This window comes from Cupressus sempervirens, chromosome 5, assembly GCF_028749045.1.
Source record: "Cupressus sempervirens isolate cs-2001-9-10 chromosome 5, ASM2874904v1, whole genome shotgun sequence".
Lineage (NCBI taxonomy): Eukaryota > Viridiplantae > Streptophyta > Pinopsida > Cupressales > Cupressaceae > Cupressus > Cupressus sempervirens.
The window spans coordinates 796,792,412-796,810,425 of NC_143122.1; positions in this window are offsets into that span (position 1 = coordinate 796,792,412).

The window sequence follows — 18,014 nt, forward strand, 5'->3', positions numbered from 1 at the left end:
TAAATCTAGACATATTTGCAAACCTGCTTACAAAGCTTCTAATTTGCAAGATTATTAGTAGTAGGGTCTAAAGGTTTAGCTCTTTAAGTGATCCAACTACCAAATGCATTATTAACAATACACCTGATACCGAGATTACCTCTGGAGGCCCCATCAAAGTTTAACTCGATCCACCCCATTAGAGGCGGAGTCCATTTGCAGAGTTCTCTTCCTTCTTTTTTCTTTTTTTTATAGGTAAGAGGGGGATTAATAAGATTCCTCCAACTCTTTTTTATAAAACCATCCCAATTCGAAAAAGAGCCTTCCTCAATTTGAGTTTTCCTAAGATAGGAATTTAAGGTTTTGACTATGCAAACTTCAATTTTTTGGAGGATCTTCTCTAACCATATAGCCATGTTACATACAATTCTCTAATTCCTTTATTTCTAGAGTTCCCACATCAGAATAGAAGGACTAATATTGCAAATTTTACTATAAAAAATTTTGCGAGGCCTAGTTGGCCATCCCTTAAGGAATTCAGAGAGAGAATATGGCAAAGGAACTGTCCAACCCAACCTCTGTCGAAACCAATCCCAACAAAGTTTGGAATATGAACATTTGTACAAAATGTGGTTAGTGTCTTCACTCTCTTGTCTACATAACTCACATCTTGATGGACCCTCGATACCTATCTTTTTTAAATGATCAACTATTAGAATTCTATTTTGCGAAGCTAGCTAGAGAAAGAAGCCAGCCTTGGGTAGACAGGATACATCCCAACATAGATTCAATGAGATGTATACTTCTCCCCAATCAAAGGAGTTAATGATGACTTTGTAACCATTCTTGACATTGTATCTCCCATCTTTAGAGGTAGCCCATATGAGGTTGTCCTTTCATTCTAGTTGCTTGATTTTCCTATTCCAGAGGATTTCCTTGAATACCTTTTTTGCAGTTGGGTCTAAATCTAGGTTATCTATTGACTTCCATTCCCATCTAAGGACTCCATTAGAACAAGATTTAGTTTTTTAGTCGCTAACCTTACACCTCCAGACATTAGTTAGATAATGCTTGATTCTTTTTGGGATGCCCAAACTATCTACAGGGGAATACCCATCCTAGGAGTCTTCCCAAAAGAAGGCTTCGTCCCCCATCCCTACAACCTAGGTAAGGTATCTACAAATAAGGTCTCGAATTTTAGTAATGAAGTTCCAGCTTTCGGAGCCTCTAGGGAGAGACTTCATTCTAAAAATAGAATAGGGATCAACTGCATTAAGATATTTGTTGTACATAACTTTGACCCATTTTTGTTCTATTTCAATGAAGAGACACCAAGTGAGTTTAGCCCCTAGAGCTTCATTCTTCCAACATAAGTTTTTAATACCTAAACCCCCTAAATCCTTTGGTTTACATATGCTATCCCATTTGATAAGAGCCAACTTATTCGAATCTGCAGAATCATTTGAATTTTTTTTCCTAAATTTGTCCTCAAATTTCTTATACATATTTTTAGCTAAAGGAAGGTAGGAAAGATGATAGATTGGCAGGGGAGATAGGACAACTCTAATCTTAGTAGTTTTACCTACTTTCGTGAGCCATTTATCTTTCCAGCCTCCTATCCGAGAGTCTAATTTATTTAGAACACTAAGCCATGCCTTATTTGATCTACTTCCTTTTTCTAACTCTATTCCTAAATATTTGCACATAAAAGATCCTTTTTTAATAACCCATGATGTTACAAATCTAGGATTCCTTATTAGGCCTAGTATTGATGAAAAAGATTTCAGATTTTGAAGCATTCACTTTTTGGCCTGAAGCTACTATATACTGCTAGATGATAGATTTAATGTTTAGGGTCTCCATTGTTGAACTTTCATGAGGTAGGATGGTATCATTTGTGTAATGTTGATGAGTGATATTAGGAACATTTTTCGTGACCTTGATACCATTAATTTTCCCTTCTAAGTGAGCTTTGGTTAATGCCCTTCCAAAGGCTTTTGCCATGATAATGTATAATGAGAGGGATAATAGAGCACCCTGCCTAATGCCTCTTGAGGTCTCAAAGAAACCTTCAGGGGTTCCATTAATGAGAACTGATATTTTGGTTGTGGAGATGCATTGATAAATGTAGTTTATCCATTGATGAGAGAATCCAAAAGCTTCTAGGACTTTGCATAAAAACCTCCAGTCAACCATGTGATATGCTTTTTGGATATCTAGTTTCAAAAACATGCTAGCCAATTTGTTTTTGTTAGTTGAATGCAAAGTTTCTTGGATGATCAATAGACCATCTAAGATGGATCTACCTAGAACAAACCTGATTCATTCTTTTGATATAATTTTGGGAAGAATAGGTTTAAGACAATTAGCAAGAATTTTAGATAAGATTTTATAGATGGTATTACAAAGGGCTATTGACTTGAATTCACCTTGATTTTCAGGATCCTCTTTTTGAGGAATTAGAGTGAGAAAAGTGTTATTAATTTCCAATAGTATCGAAGCCCCATTTCTTGAAGCTTCAATGGTTTTCCACAAATCAATTCCAATGATATCCCAACACTTTTGAAAGAAAAATGCTTGAAAGCCATTTGGGCCTGGGGATTTGTCCGGAGTCATGTCAAACACCATGCATCTGACTTCTTCCAAGGTTATTGGTTTATTTAATAATTTATTATCTTCATGGGACACAACTCTCGGAATAGCCTTCAAAATCTCTGATTGAGCTGTTAAATTCGAATGTTCATAATTATTTAGTAAGTTCTAAAAATGGCTAACAAAGACCTCAACTATTTTATCCAGGTTGTCTATTGTTGAGCCCGAAAAGTCCTTGCTTTTAGTTATCTTTCTTTGAACTTTGTTCTGAGGGGTGCTATTGTGAAAATATTTTTGTTTCTATCACCTTCTTCTAGTCATTTTTTCTCTTGAATTTTGTCTTCAAAAGACTTCTTCTTTGGCCAAGATGACTTCCTGCTTGGCTAGTAGTTCTTTTTCTAAGTTGTAGCTATCATTATTCATTCCCTTTTTAATTACTTCTATATTTAATTATTTTAGTTTCCCTTCTATTTCTAGTTTCTCTTTAAATATGTTATTAAAGTGCACATTATTCCACTTAAGAATCTTTTCTTTGATCATTTTTAGTTTGGATACAAAAAAGAACATTTTAGAGCCTTTGAAATTTCCTTGCTTCCAATAATCTTTGATAAGTTTGATGAAATATTTGTCTAAAAACCACATTTTTTCACACTTAAATGGGTTTCTAGCTGGTTTAGAAGGTTCAAAAAATGTAAACCTAATAGGAAAATGATCAGATCTTGCTATAGGAAGAACTGAAACTTGGATCTTAGTTTCAAGTTCACTGAGATCACCTTTAATAAAAAACCTATCAACTTTCTCTTCTATATAAGTGAAGTCTTTCGTTTTGTTGTTCCATGTATACTTCCCATTGTTAAATGGGATATCTATTAGATTTTTCAGATCTATCCAAATCTTAAACTCCTTAGTAGCTTGGGAAGTATGTTGAATACCTTCATATTTTTCATCTAAATTTAAAATAGTGTTAAAATCACCACCAAGTAGAATGAGTTCATTACTGTGATTGTTAATGAAGATACTAATTTCATCCCATAATTTTTTTTAGCATAATTAGTGGTGGGACCATATATATTAATTAGAATAAAGTGTAAATTAGTTTTAATGCTACTTACTCCACTGCTTAGCCATGAGTTATTCGAACTTAAAATATTTAATTGGACTTTCCTAGGATTCCAAATCATACCTAAACCTCCTGAGGCTCCTCTAGATTCATAAAAATAACTATTCCAACTACCTAGTTTCTTTTCTAATTTAGAGCCTTCTTCTATATTTAACTTTGTTTCTCGTAGCATGATAATTTCTAATTCAAATTGTTTTAAATTTTGTATTAATATCCATTTCTTACTAGGGGCATTTAGGCCCCTAGTGTTCCAAGTTGTGATCTTCATGTTGCCTTGGGAAGGATCTTCCCCTTCCCTACATTAAGTAGGTACCTGATCTTTTTCTATTCTTTTGCCTTCCCATTTGCTTCTCTAAGTTCCTTAAGGGATTTCCTTCCCCTTTTGGCTTTAACTTTACCATAGTTCAATGATGTTAGTCTTTCTTGATTCTTCTGGATATCTAATTGATCTGTATTTTCAAGCATATTCAATGCAATATTAGGCTGATTGCCTTCTACTTTGTCTTTATCTTCACTGACTAGTTCTTTTGTGAGCTGCTCTACTGTGAAAAATAGATCCTTTGGGGGATACTTCTTGCTAAAGTTATCTTCATCTGGATCATCAAATTGGACTGCTGAAGCTTTATTAGCTATTCTTTGGGGTATTTCACTTTCCTTATTTCCAACTTCAAAATACAATAAAACTCTTTTAAGATCTTCATAAGTGTAATTGTCTCCACCTAGCTATAATACTCAGTGCTTAAGTTCTTCTTTCTATGAATTGCCGCTCTTGCTTAAATTCTCAAAGTCAAATACTCAGATTAGTTCCTCTGAAAGTAGTTCTAAATTTTCCTTTTCATCCTCATTTAATACCACTGCTCTCGTGTCTTCATCCTCCTCCAGATCCTTGTTTAGAAATTCCTAAAAATCTTATACTATGATGTCTTTTATCCTATTTCCCTCTGTTTGCTCACATTGGATCTATGTTCAGGAGAATATTTACTTGTAATGGGAGTCTACCAAAACTTGGTGAGCTGATTTATGGCCTTAATATCAGATATTCTGGTATCCTTTTTAGATTTTTCCATCTACTGCTTCGAGACCTTCAATTTATCTTCTGTTTGATTAATCTTTCCATAGTCTGGATCTTCATCCTAAAATAGGAGTAAGTTTTCCATTTCTTCTATATTGTTGAGTGGTTTAATAGAACTCTTAGTGTCCTAAATTATGGATTCAGACTCCATTGTAATTTGTACTTCATTTAATTCTTTTGGGCTCTTGCCCTTCTTAGCTTTCTTTTCTTTCCTTCTGTGTTTTTTGCTATAAACTATTATGCTCTGCCTTCTAATGTTAGTCCCATCTTGGGTGTGTTCATTTATTGCTTTGTTAGGGATTTTGTAGATCTACTTATTCGACTTGGAATGAATCTTTGAGCTAAGGCTATTGCCTTCAAGTTCCATCATGTCTGGAAAATTCAATATGACTTTATTCTTATTTGTTCTTGGGGATTTATCCATGTTCATGATTTGAAGAGTTCCTTTTTTATTCCCCTCTGCTAACTTAATTCCTTTTTTCTGATATTCCTTGTCTCGGAAAGATAGGCTATTGTCATTCTTTGAATTTTTCTTGCTTGCTTTTTCTACCATACCATTCTCTAGCACTTCTTCCTTGAGTTATTCTTGGTGACCATCATGTAGTTTTGCTCAGATATACACTCCTTTTGATTAATTCTTTGATTCCTTATTCTAATCATGTGGAAGGAAGCATCAAGATTTTATGAAGCTTGATTGAAGGTAATTTTCCTCTCATCATCTAGCCTGATTATTTTTTAAATTTTTCCATCACACCTCTGAAAGTTTAGTTTGTAGATAGATTAGTTTGTAATAATTTTGATTGGTTTGAGATTCATATTATTAGCCTTACATTTAATTAGGAGTTTTATGTTATTGCAACTTTCAAAGGAGGCATCTAATCCCATCAGATCTCCCATGGAACGACCTATTTTGTTAATGATACCTATATGTTTAAACTCTAGAGGAATAGGGTTAATGGAAAACCAGGTTGGGATTAAGTAATTTAAGTTGTCTTCCTTGCAATCTGGTAACCATTCAAAAAATTTGACCGCATGAACTTTAAAAAAACAATCAGAAGCATACAAAAAGTCTTTTTTCATAGACTCATCACTACAATGAATATAAATTAATCTATCAGTATGGTGAGAAATACTTACCTGATTGCAACAGTAATCCTCAAGCCAATTAATAAGGCTATGCAATTTTCTTCTTGGCTCATTCCAGAAAGCAAACAGTCTAACCTTTAGGCATTCCTGCTAGCGAGTTTTACTATCTTGGTCACTGATGATGAGGACCTTATCTTCATACTCGGCTGAAGAACGACTGGGAAGCAGAGGGGACAAGGCAACATAATGAAGAAGAGGGTTAGGGGTGGGCCACCTGCGGTGGGGAAGAATATAAGATTTAGGGGTGGATGGAGCTAGGGTAGAAACAAAATTAACAGCATTCCCAAATAGCTTCTTATCAAGATTTGAAGGTGCTACATAGGGTTTAAAAGCAAAACCTGTTTGTTGGGGATAAAAGGGGTTTAGGTTGGATCTTGCATATTTGGTTAGGTTAAAGAAATGAATTTTTTTATCTAAACTAAAAGTGGAATGGATAAAAGATCAAAATCTGTCTGAATATTGAAAAGGATGATGATCAAACCAGCTATTGTGGGTGTTCTTTGGAGGAAAACCTAAATCTCCCCATGCTGTCGATTTGATTTGTTTCCACATTGACCCCCACTTTGGAGATTTTATCCTAAATATCGAGTATATGTGGATCTTGCAAGCCATCTAGAGTAGCGAACAAATTTGAGGTGTTGATTACAAAATTAAAATTTGTTTGAATCTTATCAGAGGGAAGTCCTGATTCAGATTTGCTCTTGTGAATGGTTTTGTTGGATAATCTAATTGATGGAGATTCTAAATTTGTTGCCAAAAACCCTAGCTTTTTATGGTAACAATGTTGGCTATTTCATTTTGAATTTGATTTCATGTGTAATGCCTTCGCATGTTTCACTTTTTCGCATTTTGCTCTGCACGCCATTTTTTTAGGGTCTAAATTTGGTTGGGGATTCATTTTTACTCATAAAGAGTTCCACCATATTTTCAAATAGTGATCAACTTATAAAAAAACTCAAAGTCCAATTTAAAATTTAAAATATGAATATATTATTTTTAAAATATATTGTAAATGATAAAATATTGATATTAGTATAGTATATTTTAAAATTATAAAAAAATTAAAATGATTGTAAAAATCTCTTTTACAATTCAAATATTTGGTTAATTTTATACAAACATATATTTCTTCATCAGTTAACAACTTAAAATCTAATTGATTGTAATTTTCTTAATGATCTCTAAATAAAAAGGAAATGTATAAAAAAAAGTCTAACAATTCAAATATTTGGTTAATTTTATACAAACATATAATTCTTCATTAGTTAACAACTTAAAATCTGATTGATTGTAATTTGCTCAATGATTTCTAAATAAAAAGGATATGTATAAAAATAAGTCTAATTTATAATTTATAATTATAAAATTATGTTTGAAAAAATAAATAACAATCAAGTACAAAAATATAAAAATCAAATAAACAAAATAATCAAATTATACTTTATATTCATTAAAAAATATATATTATTTTATATATAACAATCTGTTAAGTATGTAACCTGATAATCCTACAGGTCTAAACGTGTAGTTAATACTTCATCTTCTCACCTTGGATACCATACAATTGGCATTAAAGTCTTATAATTTCCTTTTTGAGCTGGCAATTTCTAATGGATGTGTTAATATTTATTACTAATCTAACACATTGTGTTAGATAGTAATTAATATGTTTTTTCTTTTCAGATCGTCGACTTCTAGAGAGAAGTATATGCTAATTAAGGAAGGGACATGTCCCTTTGAGGGACTTGCCCTTTAGTGATGATATATAGGTAGGTTATTGTTGTAGTTTGAGGGACGCACAAGTACATTTCAGCCTGCTTCTTCAAGCAACAATGTCCAACGAATTTATATTGTAGAGATAATTAAAATTTCAGAGAAGATCAAAGGTTAATTATTCCTAGTTACATTAGAGTTTGAGAAATTCAGTATTCACCTCCTAAGGATTGTTGATAAGTCTGATCAAAGCATAGAATTTGTAGATTATTTACATGGTATCAAAGCTTTGGTAGTCGAACCTAGGCTCTGCAAAATTCAGTTATCAGACTTCATATATATCTAGCAACTATCTCCTATCTTCAATGGCATACACAATAAGACCCAAGGACAGGTTTGATGGGAAAGAAAAATTTGAGGCCTGGAAATTTAGAATCATGATGATTCTTGAAGAGAATGATGTAAGATAATTTTTTGATAAAGCATCCAAACAACCGCCAGTTGAACCTCATAAATCCATCTAGAGTAAAGGAAATAGGAAAGCAATTCAAATCATATTAGATGGAGTACAAAAATGATATCGTACCCATGCTTACAAAACATCAAACTACATTTGATATGACGAATGCATTATGAAATGCATATGAGGTCAATAATGCAACTAGGGTTCTAGCACTGAAAAGGCAACTAAATCACATTCAGATAAAGAAAGGAGAATCAATGAATTCTTACTTCCTAAGGGTTGCCGGCATTAGAGATGAACTATCCAATATAGGAACCATTATTAGTGATACATAATTAACACTAATGGCTATAGATGGATTACCAGATTCATGGGAGACTTTTGCACAAGGAATAAGTGCCAAAGATAATCTTCCTAACTTCAATATACTTAAGAATGATTGTCTTCAAGAAGAATCCAGAAAGCTAAAGAAAGGAGGGAAACTGAAAATAGAAGACAAAGAACTTCATGTTCTTAATACAAACTCCTATAAAGCAAAAAGAATCATTTCAAGAAGAAAAAGGGAAATCAAAAGAATGGGAAACCCAAGAAAGATCTATCTAAAATAAAATGTTTCAAATGTGATAATTTTGGACACTATAGATCTAATTGTCTTGAAAATTCCAAACAACAAGAAAACTGTACAAAATTTATTAGGGAAGAAGATACCTATGATCCTAAGAACCGTGTTTTGTACTCCTCACTATCAAATGAAATTTCAAATAAAGTATGGGTAATTGATAGTGGGTCTTCTAGACATATAATAGGATACAAAGAAAAACTAGACTCTCTATCAGAGAAGGTTAATGGTGAATTTATCATTGGTGATAATTCAACACACTCCTTGAAGGAATTGGAAATTGCACCTTGATACTAAAATTAGGAAATACTCTTCTTCTCAAAGGTATACTCTACGTACCAGGAATTAAAAGAAATCTAATCTCAATTAAATACTTAAAGATGACGGGCATAATGTTGCATTCATGGATGGAAAAGTATTAACATGGGCAAAGAACTCCTCAATCAAGAAAGCAAAGTTGATTGGTCAGAGAAAAGGATATTTGTATGAATTGAATACAGAATCTAGTCGACCTATTCAAGCATTAGTTTATGAAGCTATAGACATAAATAAAATATGGAAAAGAAGATTAGGGCATCCAAATTTCAAAACCTTATCAACTATGAAGAAGATGATTATTGGCTTACCTAAACTAAATAAAGACCACTCAAGCATATGCAAAGGATGCACTCCGGGTAAGAACACTAGAAGTCCATTTCATGATAGCACTAGGAAAATGACTAATATTTTGGAATTAATTCATTCATATTTATGTGGGCCTATGTCTGTTCCTTCTCTTGGAGGATTCTAGTATTATATTTTGTTCATAGATGACTTCTCTAGGAAAGCATGGATTTACTTCTTGAAATGCAAAGAATTAGAAGAAATCCTAAAGAGGTTTAAAGAATTTTAAAAATTAACTAAAAATCTTTCAAGACACAAAATTAAAACCCTTAGAATTGATAACAGAGTGGAATATACCTTAGACTTGTTTAAAAGGTTTTGTAAAGAATCAGGGATTAAGAGGGAGTACACCATTCCTTATAATCCAAAACAAAATGGGGTAGTAGAAAGAAATAATAGAACAATTGTAGAAGCCACTAGAGCTATGATTTCTGATCAAAATCTAGAATATTATCTTTGGACAGAAGCCTCTTGTACTACTGTTTATATTCAAAATAGAAGCCCACATTCTTACCTTAGAGATAAAACTCCTGAAGAAGTATTTACTAAGGTCAAACCTAATATAAGTCATCGTAGGATTTTTGGGTGCCTTGTATATATCCATGTTCCAAAAGAAAATAGAACCAAGTTAGAATCCTCTGGGAGGAAAGGTTATTTTGTAGGGTATAGTGAAATATCTAAGGCATATAGGATATTCATACCTAGACAGAAAAGTATTAAACTTAGTAGGGATATAATTTTTGAAGAAGATCTTGCATTCAAAAGAGTCCTAAGTTCTGAAGAACCTTCTCCTTTATCTAGTTCTGAAAGAAATAGTGAATCTGGGTCCTAGAGGGAGAAATTAGAAGAAATTGAAGATGAAATTCAAAATATGAATCTTGAAGAAAATTAAAATTCAAAGAAAAGACCACTTTGGGCCATTAAAACAGTCAAGGCAGCTCAAAACTTTGTTGCACCTTCCGAAACAGTAAGAGAAAGCAAAAGACCTAAAAGATTCTCTTATTATACAACAAACATGAGTGATTTATCCAAAATAAAACCAACCAATCCTTTTGATGCTATTAAACATACAGCTTGGAAAGAAGCTATGATAGAAGAATACCAATCTATTATGAAAAAAGATGTTTGGGAAATTGTTCCAAGACCTAAAGGAAAATCTATTGTTTCTTCCAAGTGGATATTTAAAATAAAGCATGATGCTGATGGTAGCATTGAAAAGTATAAAGCTAGATTTGTAGCTAGAGGATTGTCTCAGAAGTAAGAGATTGATTATGAAGAAACCTTTGCTCCTATTGCCAGATATACCTCCGTAAGAGTAGTTTTAGCAATTGCAACATCAAAGGGATGGAAAGTACATTAGATGGATGTAAAAACAACATTCCTAAATGGAAAGATTATAGAAGAAGTATATCTGGAGCAACCCAAAGAATTTGAAACTCATGATCCTAACACTTTTGTTTGCAGGCTCAAGAAAGCTCTCTATCGGCTTAAACAGGCTCCCAAGGCCTGGTATGAAAGAATCGATAAGTGTGTCATTGGCTTAGGATTCTCCAAGAATGAAGTCGATCCAAATTTATATTATAAAAGAGATAAATATGATATGGTAATTCTGATACTATATGTTGATGATTTACTAGTAATAGGTGATGATCATCTCATAGATTAGTGCAAGAAAGATCTAACTAGAGAATTCGAGATGAAAGATTTAGGACTCCTTCATTACTTCCTAGGACTGGAAGTACAACAAAATTCTGATAGTATCATACTTAATCAAGGGAAGTATACATTAGACATTTTGAAGAGATTTGGAATGTGGAATTGCAAGCCTATGTCTTCTCCAATGGATACTAATCTACATAAACTTAATAAAGTAGTATTAGAATCAACTTCTATAGATTCTACTCTCTACAGATAGATGATTGGGTCCCTTATGTACTTAGTAAATACAAGACCAGATATTTGCTATGCTATCAATGCCTTAAGTTAGTTTTTGTGTGAACCAAAGGAGATTCACCTAGTTGCAGTTAAACATATTATGAGATACTTACAAGGCACCCTTAATTTTGGACTCAAATATGAGAAAGTTGGCTTAGAATTACATGGATTCACTGATTAGATTAGGATGGAAGTGTTAAAGATAGAAAAAGTGCTTCAGGATGATGTTTCAGTTTAGGATTAGCGATGATATCTTGGATATGCAGAAATCAGCCTTCAGTAGCTCATAGCTCCATGAAAGCCGAATACATTGCAACAACGATGACCTCTCGAGAAGCAGTCTAGCTAAGGAAGTTACTTGTGGGATTATTTGGGCAAGCCATGAATCCTACAATTATTCATTGTGACAATCAGAGTTCCATCAAGCTTTTAGTGAATCCAATTTTTCATGACAGGTCCAAGCATATTGAAATTCCTTACCATTATGTAAGAGATATGGTAGACAAGAATTCTGTAAAGTTAGAATACATTTGCACTGCAGATAAGACAACAGACATACTCACCAAACCTCTGTCTAGGGTGAAGATAGAACACTTTAGGAGGAGACTTGGTATGATTGAGTTGTAATCCATTTGTACTCTTTAAATTATTAATAAAATAATTTTATTTTGTTAGGATATTGACTGTTATGGACTCTGCCATTTCTGTTCATTATTTAAGAGGTGACGATCCCTGAGATAATGAACACTTCTATAAAAGACATTATGAGAGGTGAGGATCTCTTAGATAATGTGCTAGATAGTAGAGTTCTACTATAAGATCTAGATGAGTTTAAAATCATATTGTGATGTTGACATTGCTATGTCAATGAGTCACAATTTGGATAAAGGAAGAATTTTATTATTCTCTAGGTTTATCCTATATTCTGGTAGATCTTAAACTCAGGATCATGTTGTGATATAGAAATACCAGTATCCATGATTCACAACTTGGATAAATGAAGAAATCACATTACTCTTCAGATTTATCCTATACATTGTATTCTTTGTAATACTATTATCACTAGTAGTAGTGATTTGTCATACTACAGGTTTATTAATATGACATTGTATTATGTGTTCTATAATACCACATACTAAGAAGATTCAGACATACATAGAGTATTAATTATTACTTAATCATCTCTATTGATGTTGCTAGATATATTATCTCTCTATATGATTATCAATTTAAGAGGGAGTGTTAAGTATGTAACCTGATAATCCAACAGGTTTGAATGTACAGTCATCACTTCATCTTCTCACCTTGGATATCATACAATTGGCATTAAAGTCTTATACTTTCCTTTGTGAGCTGGCAATTTCTAAAGGATGTTTTAATATTCATTACTAATCTAGCACATTGTGTTAGATAGTAATTAATATGTTTTTTTTTCTTTTCAGATCGCTGACTTCTAGAGAGAAATATATGCCGATTAAAGAAGAGACATGTCCCTTTGAGGGACATGCCCTTTAGTGATGATATATAGGTAGGTTATTGTTGTAGTTTGAGGGAAACACAAGTACATTTCAGTATGCTTCTTCAAGCAACAATATCCAACAAATTTATATTGTAGAGATAATTAAAATTTCAGATCAAATCAAAGGTTGCTTATTCCTAGTTACATCAGAGTTTGAGAAGTTCAGTATTCACCTCCTAAGGATTGTTGATAAGTCTGATCAAAGCATAGAATTTGTAGATTATTTACACAATCATCATTTAAAAATAAAATAAAATATAAGAGTCAACCAAAAAATCTTCTAAAAAGTTAAATAAATAAATAAACTTTATATAAAGAGATAAATAAAAAGCTATTAAAAATAAAATAAAATACATAAACATCAAATAAAAAATAAAAAATGTCTCCATACCTAACCAAGCTTTGTCCTTATTCCCACCCCCACAATGCAAATAGTCATAAAATTAGCCTTATATAGATAGATCCTATATTTTTAGAGATTATCAATCTCCCTTTCTTACTATTTGAATTTCTATAGAGAATTCATGTGGTTAGTGTTGTTTATATTTGTAGAATATGTCATTGTGTCTATATGAATGTTTTTTCTCACATAATTTATAAAATAGAAAGATAAATAGTGTGAAATTATTTCTATTTGTATATTACAAATGATACATTAAAATAAATTTACATTTACACAAATATTATAAATTTAATTTAATATAACATGTTTCCTTCTTATATATTAACAATTCTAACACAACAATTATATATAATACTCACCCAAGCTAAATATTAAAATAAAAATTCTAAAATTAAATTCTTAACCAAATAATTTTTTTATATCTATATAAAATCAACAATATATTTAAAGTATAAAATATATTATACAATTATTCTTTATATTTTAAATCTATTTTACATTCTAATTTTTCATTATCCTAAAAAAATAATATTGAAATCCATTTTAAATTTAACCATTTTTCATTATATATTTTTAAATATATTTAGGTCTATTTTAAATTTAATAATTTTTCATATTGAGATCAACGCTTTGACTATGGTACACAACATACTTACATTGGTATTCATAAGTACATACATTTTGTCACAAATAGAAAAGTGATAGAGGTAACAACATTGGCTAAATGTTGGTGCAAATATTTGACTATTTAGCCAGTGCCTGTAATGATGGAGGAGACAAAGAGTTAACTATCGCGAGACAAGGGATTAAATGAAAAGTTCACTTTAGAAAACCTAATTTTTATATTGCCTTGTTTTGAGACCATTAAAAGTTACAAATATAATTTTAAATATAAAATGTAATTTTAAGACACAATTAAACGTGTGTCTTAAATTAAAGTCTTAAATCCATCTATCGTGTAGTAGTGGTTAAATTTAGAATGATTAGAACTCCGTGATCCTTACAATATAAATTTAGTGTCAAAAGAGTGTCACATTTAATCCTTTATTAGTCATGATTTCTGTGGAAAATAAAAGGTATTGAAGTGGCATCATCTACTGAGGCATTCAATTAATTGGAGAAGATGTTAGCATGGATGTTGATGGTATTCCTTTGGGGGAGTATCGTAAACATTGGAGAGCATGTGGCAATATTGACATGTTGCATTCATGACTATGTTTGTCGTTGATGTCAACATAGTAGTAATTCTATGAAGACTCACAAAGTAGCAAACATGGATCGTGGTCATACGAACAATGTTTTGATGTTCAGGTGATGTGTGGTTAAGGACATGTTCGACATTATGTCCTGATGATGAGCTTAAGTGCACATAACATAAGTCAAAGAGATATGAAAGATATACATGATATATAAAGAGTTGTATAATACCTACCCCTAGTTGACTTTTCTTGTTAGATTGCCAGATTCTTTTAAGCCAATATTATGATTATGATTTATGATTAGTGGTACTTGGTTACTAGATTAGATTAGATGTATTTCATATTCAGCTGATATATGTGTTGAGTTACTTGGTTATTTCATGTGTTCATGATTATTTCAATGATGATATATGTATGTTCATTCAATGATTTCAGTTATCTCATGATAATAGTTAGATGTGTGATTTATATGTGATTTCAATGGTTACTTACCCCATACTTGTATGTGTATGGTGTACTTGGCTAGTTGGGATCTACACGATGCACCACTCCCTACCATTGCCTGTTTAGTTTAGATTATATGTGTATTTACTTGCTCAAATTTTATGCAGATTGCAGGTACTAGGTATCAACTTCCATGAATTGTCAAGATGAGCGTACCCTATCACAGTATCTCAATGGTAAAAGTGGGGAGATAATTTTTGAGTCCAAATCCTAACCTAAGCTAATTATCCTAGAAAGTAGGACAAGTATCTAAGTTGTTTACCCATTTGAATTTGTCAAGTGACGTGAATTGATGATTTTGACCTAGAGTTTGATTATGTACTTTGTCTTTAGTTGAGTTGTCGTATTTAGTCTTGTAGGTCTGTTGTGATTTTTAGTTATAATTAAATCAAATTAAAAGATAATTTAATGATTTAATTTAATGAAAATTTTATAAAGGAAATTCAATAGTTAATTAATTGAGAAATTAATTAAATAAAATAATTAAATTTAAAAGATTTAATTAAAGTTCTAATTTTGGCGTGATCATATTAATTTAATTTAATAATAATATATTTAGGAGTTTCATTTTTTAATAAACTCTAAAAATTATTATTAGTTAGATTAATAAATATTTTATTAAAAACGTTTCGTGATTTAATAAGAGAGAGAAAACATTAATTTAATAAATATATTTTTAATCAAATTGCAAAGTTTGTGCATCAAAATTTAAATATAATAAAACAATAAAGGAAAAAGGGTTTCGTGTGATTGCATAATCGAAGCCCTAATTTGGGGGAAAACTCTTTATTAGGAAATTACAACTCATTTTTGCATACTGCGATTTGGAGGAGTGAATTCTCATAGAAGAGGGTTTTCAGAAAAAAAGGGAATTGCTTGCAAGCTTTGTGCATCCATTGTTTAGCATTTGATCTAGGTAGGATCTTGTGGGTTTTGCGCAGTAGATTCATCCTTTGAAATTTTTGTCTTCTCCGTGTCTTCTTATGAATCTATTTTTTAGAATTTCAATTGGGTTGAAACCCTCGTTGCAAATTTCATTGTTCCTTGTTTCGAAATCATTTGTATATAAATTAAGAATTAGAAACCCACGTTTTGTAAATTTTTAGTAGGTTTCCATTTTTGAAAAGTTTCTATTTTTAGTAGGTTTCCATTTTTAGAAGGTTTTCATTTTTGGAAAGTTTCTATTTTTAGCAAGTTTCCATTTCGAGAAATTTTTTATTTTTAGTAAGTTTCCATTTTTGAAAAGTTTACATTTTTAGTAGGTTTCTGTTTCAGAAAAGTTTCCATTTTTAACAGGTTTCTATTTCGGGAAAGTTTCTATTTTAGCAGGTTTCCATTTCGAGAAAGTTTTCATTTTTAGCAGGTTTCCATTTTTGGAAAGTTTATGTTTTTAGTAGGTTTCCAATTTTGGAAAATTTGCATTTTTAGTAGGTTTCTATTTTGAAAAAGTTTCCGTTTTTAGTAGTTTCAATTTTAGGAAAATTTTCATTTGTAGCAGGTTTTTGTTTTGAGAAAGTTTTCATTTTTAGTAGGTTTCCATTTAGGGAAAGTTTTTCCAAAGTTTAATAAATATAAAATTATTTTGGTAATAATTGATAATTATTATTAATAATAATTTTAATAGGTATTGTTAAAATTTTTAATTTAATTATTTGAAAATTTGATTTATTACTTTATTTTTTAAATATAATTTTAAAGTAAATTGAAAATCAAAAAAATAATTGGGAGGATTAATGTTTTTTTTATAAGTTTGGATGTGTTTATATGGTTCAGATATATGAAAATGATTTGTAATACTAGGGAAATTTTAGTATTCGAAAAGCTTAGTAGCTATAATACTTTGAGAAGATGAAAATTGGAACCCTAGTTGCATATTGAATCTTGTGTTCTTTTTTGAAAACCATAGTGAAAATTGAACTTTCATGTTTTCAAAACCTAATGAATAATGGAAGTTACTTTTGTATATAGTTTATGTGATGTGTGGTTTATTGTTGTGGGTTTCGAGTTTGACATAGTTCTATGACCAATCAGAATGTTTACTAGAGGCTTGAGGGTTTTATTATGTGATGATGTTATGTACACAATCTTTTATACTTGACCATGGTAATGTGTCACATGTTTTCTATGATGAGATTTGAGATGTTGTTTGTTAATGCTTTCTAGTTGCTTGTATAGAATTGAGGTGATTGGTGTGTTTGCTTGATGTAACCTTTGAGTTTTCGATCAGTTGTCTTTTGGATGCTTTCTAGTTTCTTGTATAGAACTAAGGTGAATGGTGTGAATTTTCTGGTGTAACCTTTAAGTCTTTGATCAATTGTTTTTTGATGCTTTCCAATTGCTTGTATAGGATTGAGGTGATTATTGTGTTTAATCTTTTGATGGTTTCCAGTTGCTTGTATGTACTGAGGTGATTATTGTATTTTATCTTTTTGGTGCTTTCCAGTTGTTTGTATAGGATTGAGGTGATATTGAGATTGGTCTTTAGGTGCTTTCTAGTTGCTTGTAAAGGATTGAGTTGAATACTATGTTTTATCTATAGGTACTTTCCAGTCACTTCTAAAGGACTAAGGTGAGAATTGTGATTCTTTGAGTTATACGTTTTATGAGCCTAGGGTAGGTAATCTATGTGTGTGTTGGGAAGTGACTTGCAATGGAGGCCGGAGCCCATAGTGGCTGCCTGGGTAACCCATTGTAAGTTGTTTTAATAAGTGATAACATTTCATTAAATAGGTTTTAAAATGAATTAATAAGAGTCATTATTTTTCCTTGCCCATGCCTCAAGTGTTAGTACAGGCTAGGATTAGAGTAGAGAGGATCTTGGTTGTGACCTTGCTTTGTTAGTATGCTTTATCTGTACTAAAGGATATTGGTGCCGCATAGAGACACTAGGGGGTCGAAGTCCAGAGAGGTTGTTAGGGTAACCTTAGAGTTGGCTCATGCGATGACACTTGCCCACTTACATAGTAGATTTCCTACATGTCTTTGTTGCCTCTGGGTTTAGATGATACTTGTGTCTTGGTACCCTTGAGTTAGATTTCTTTCAGGTTCTCCTTGACCTATATGTTCGATTTGAATTTTTGGATTGAT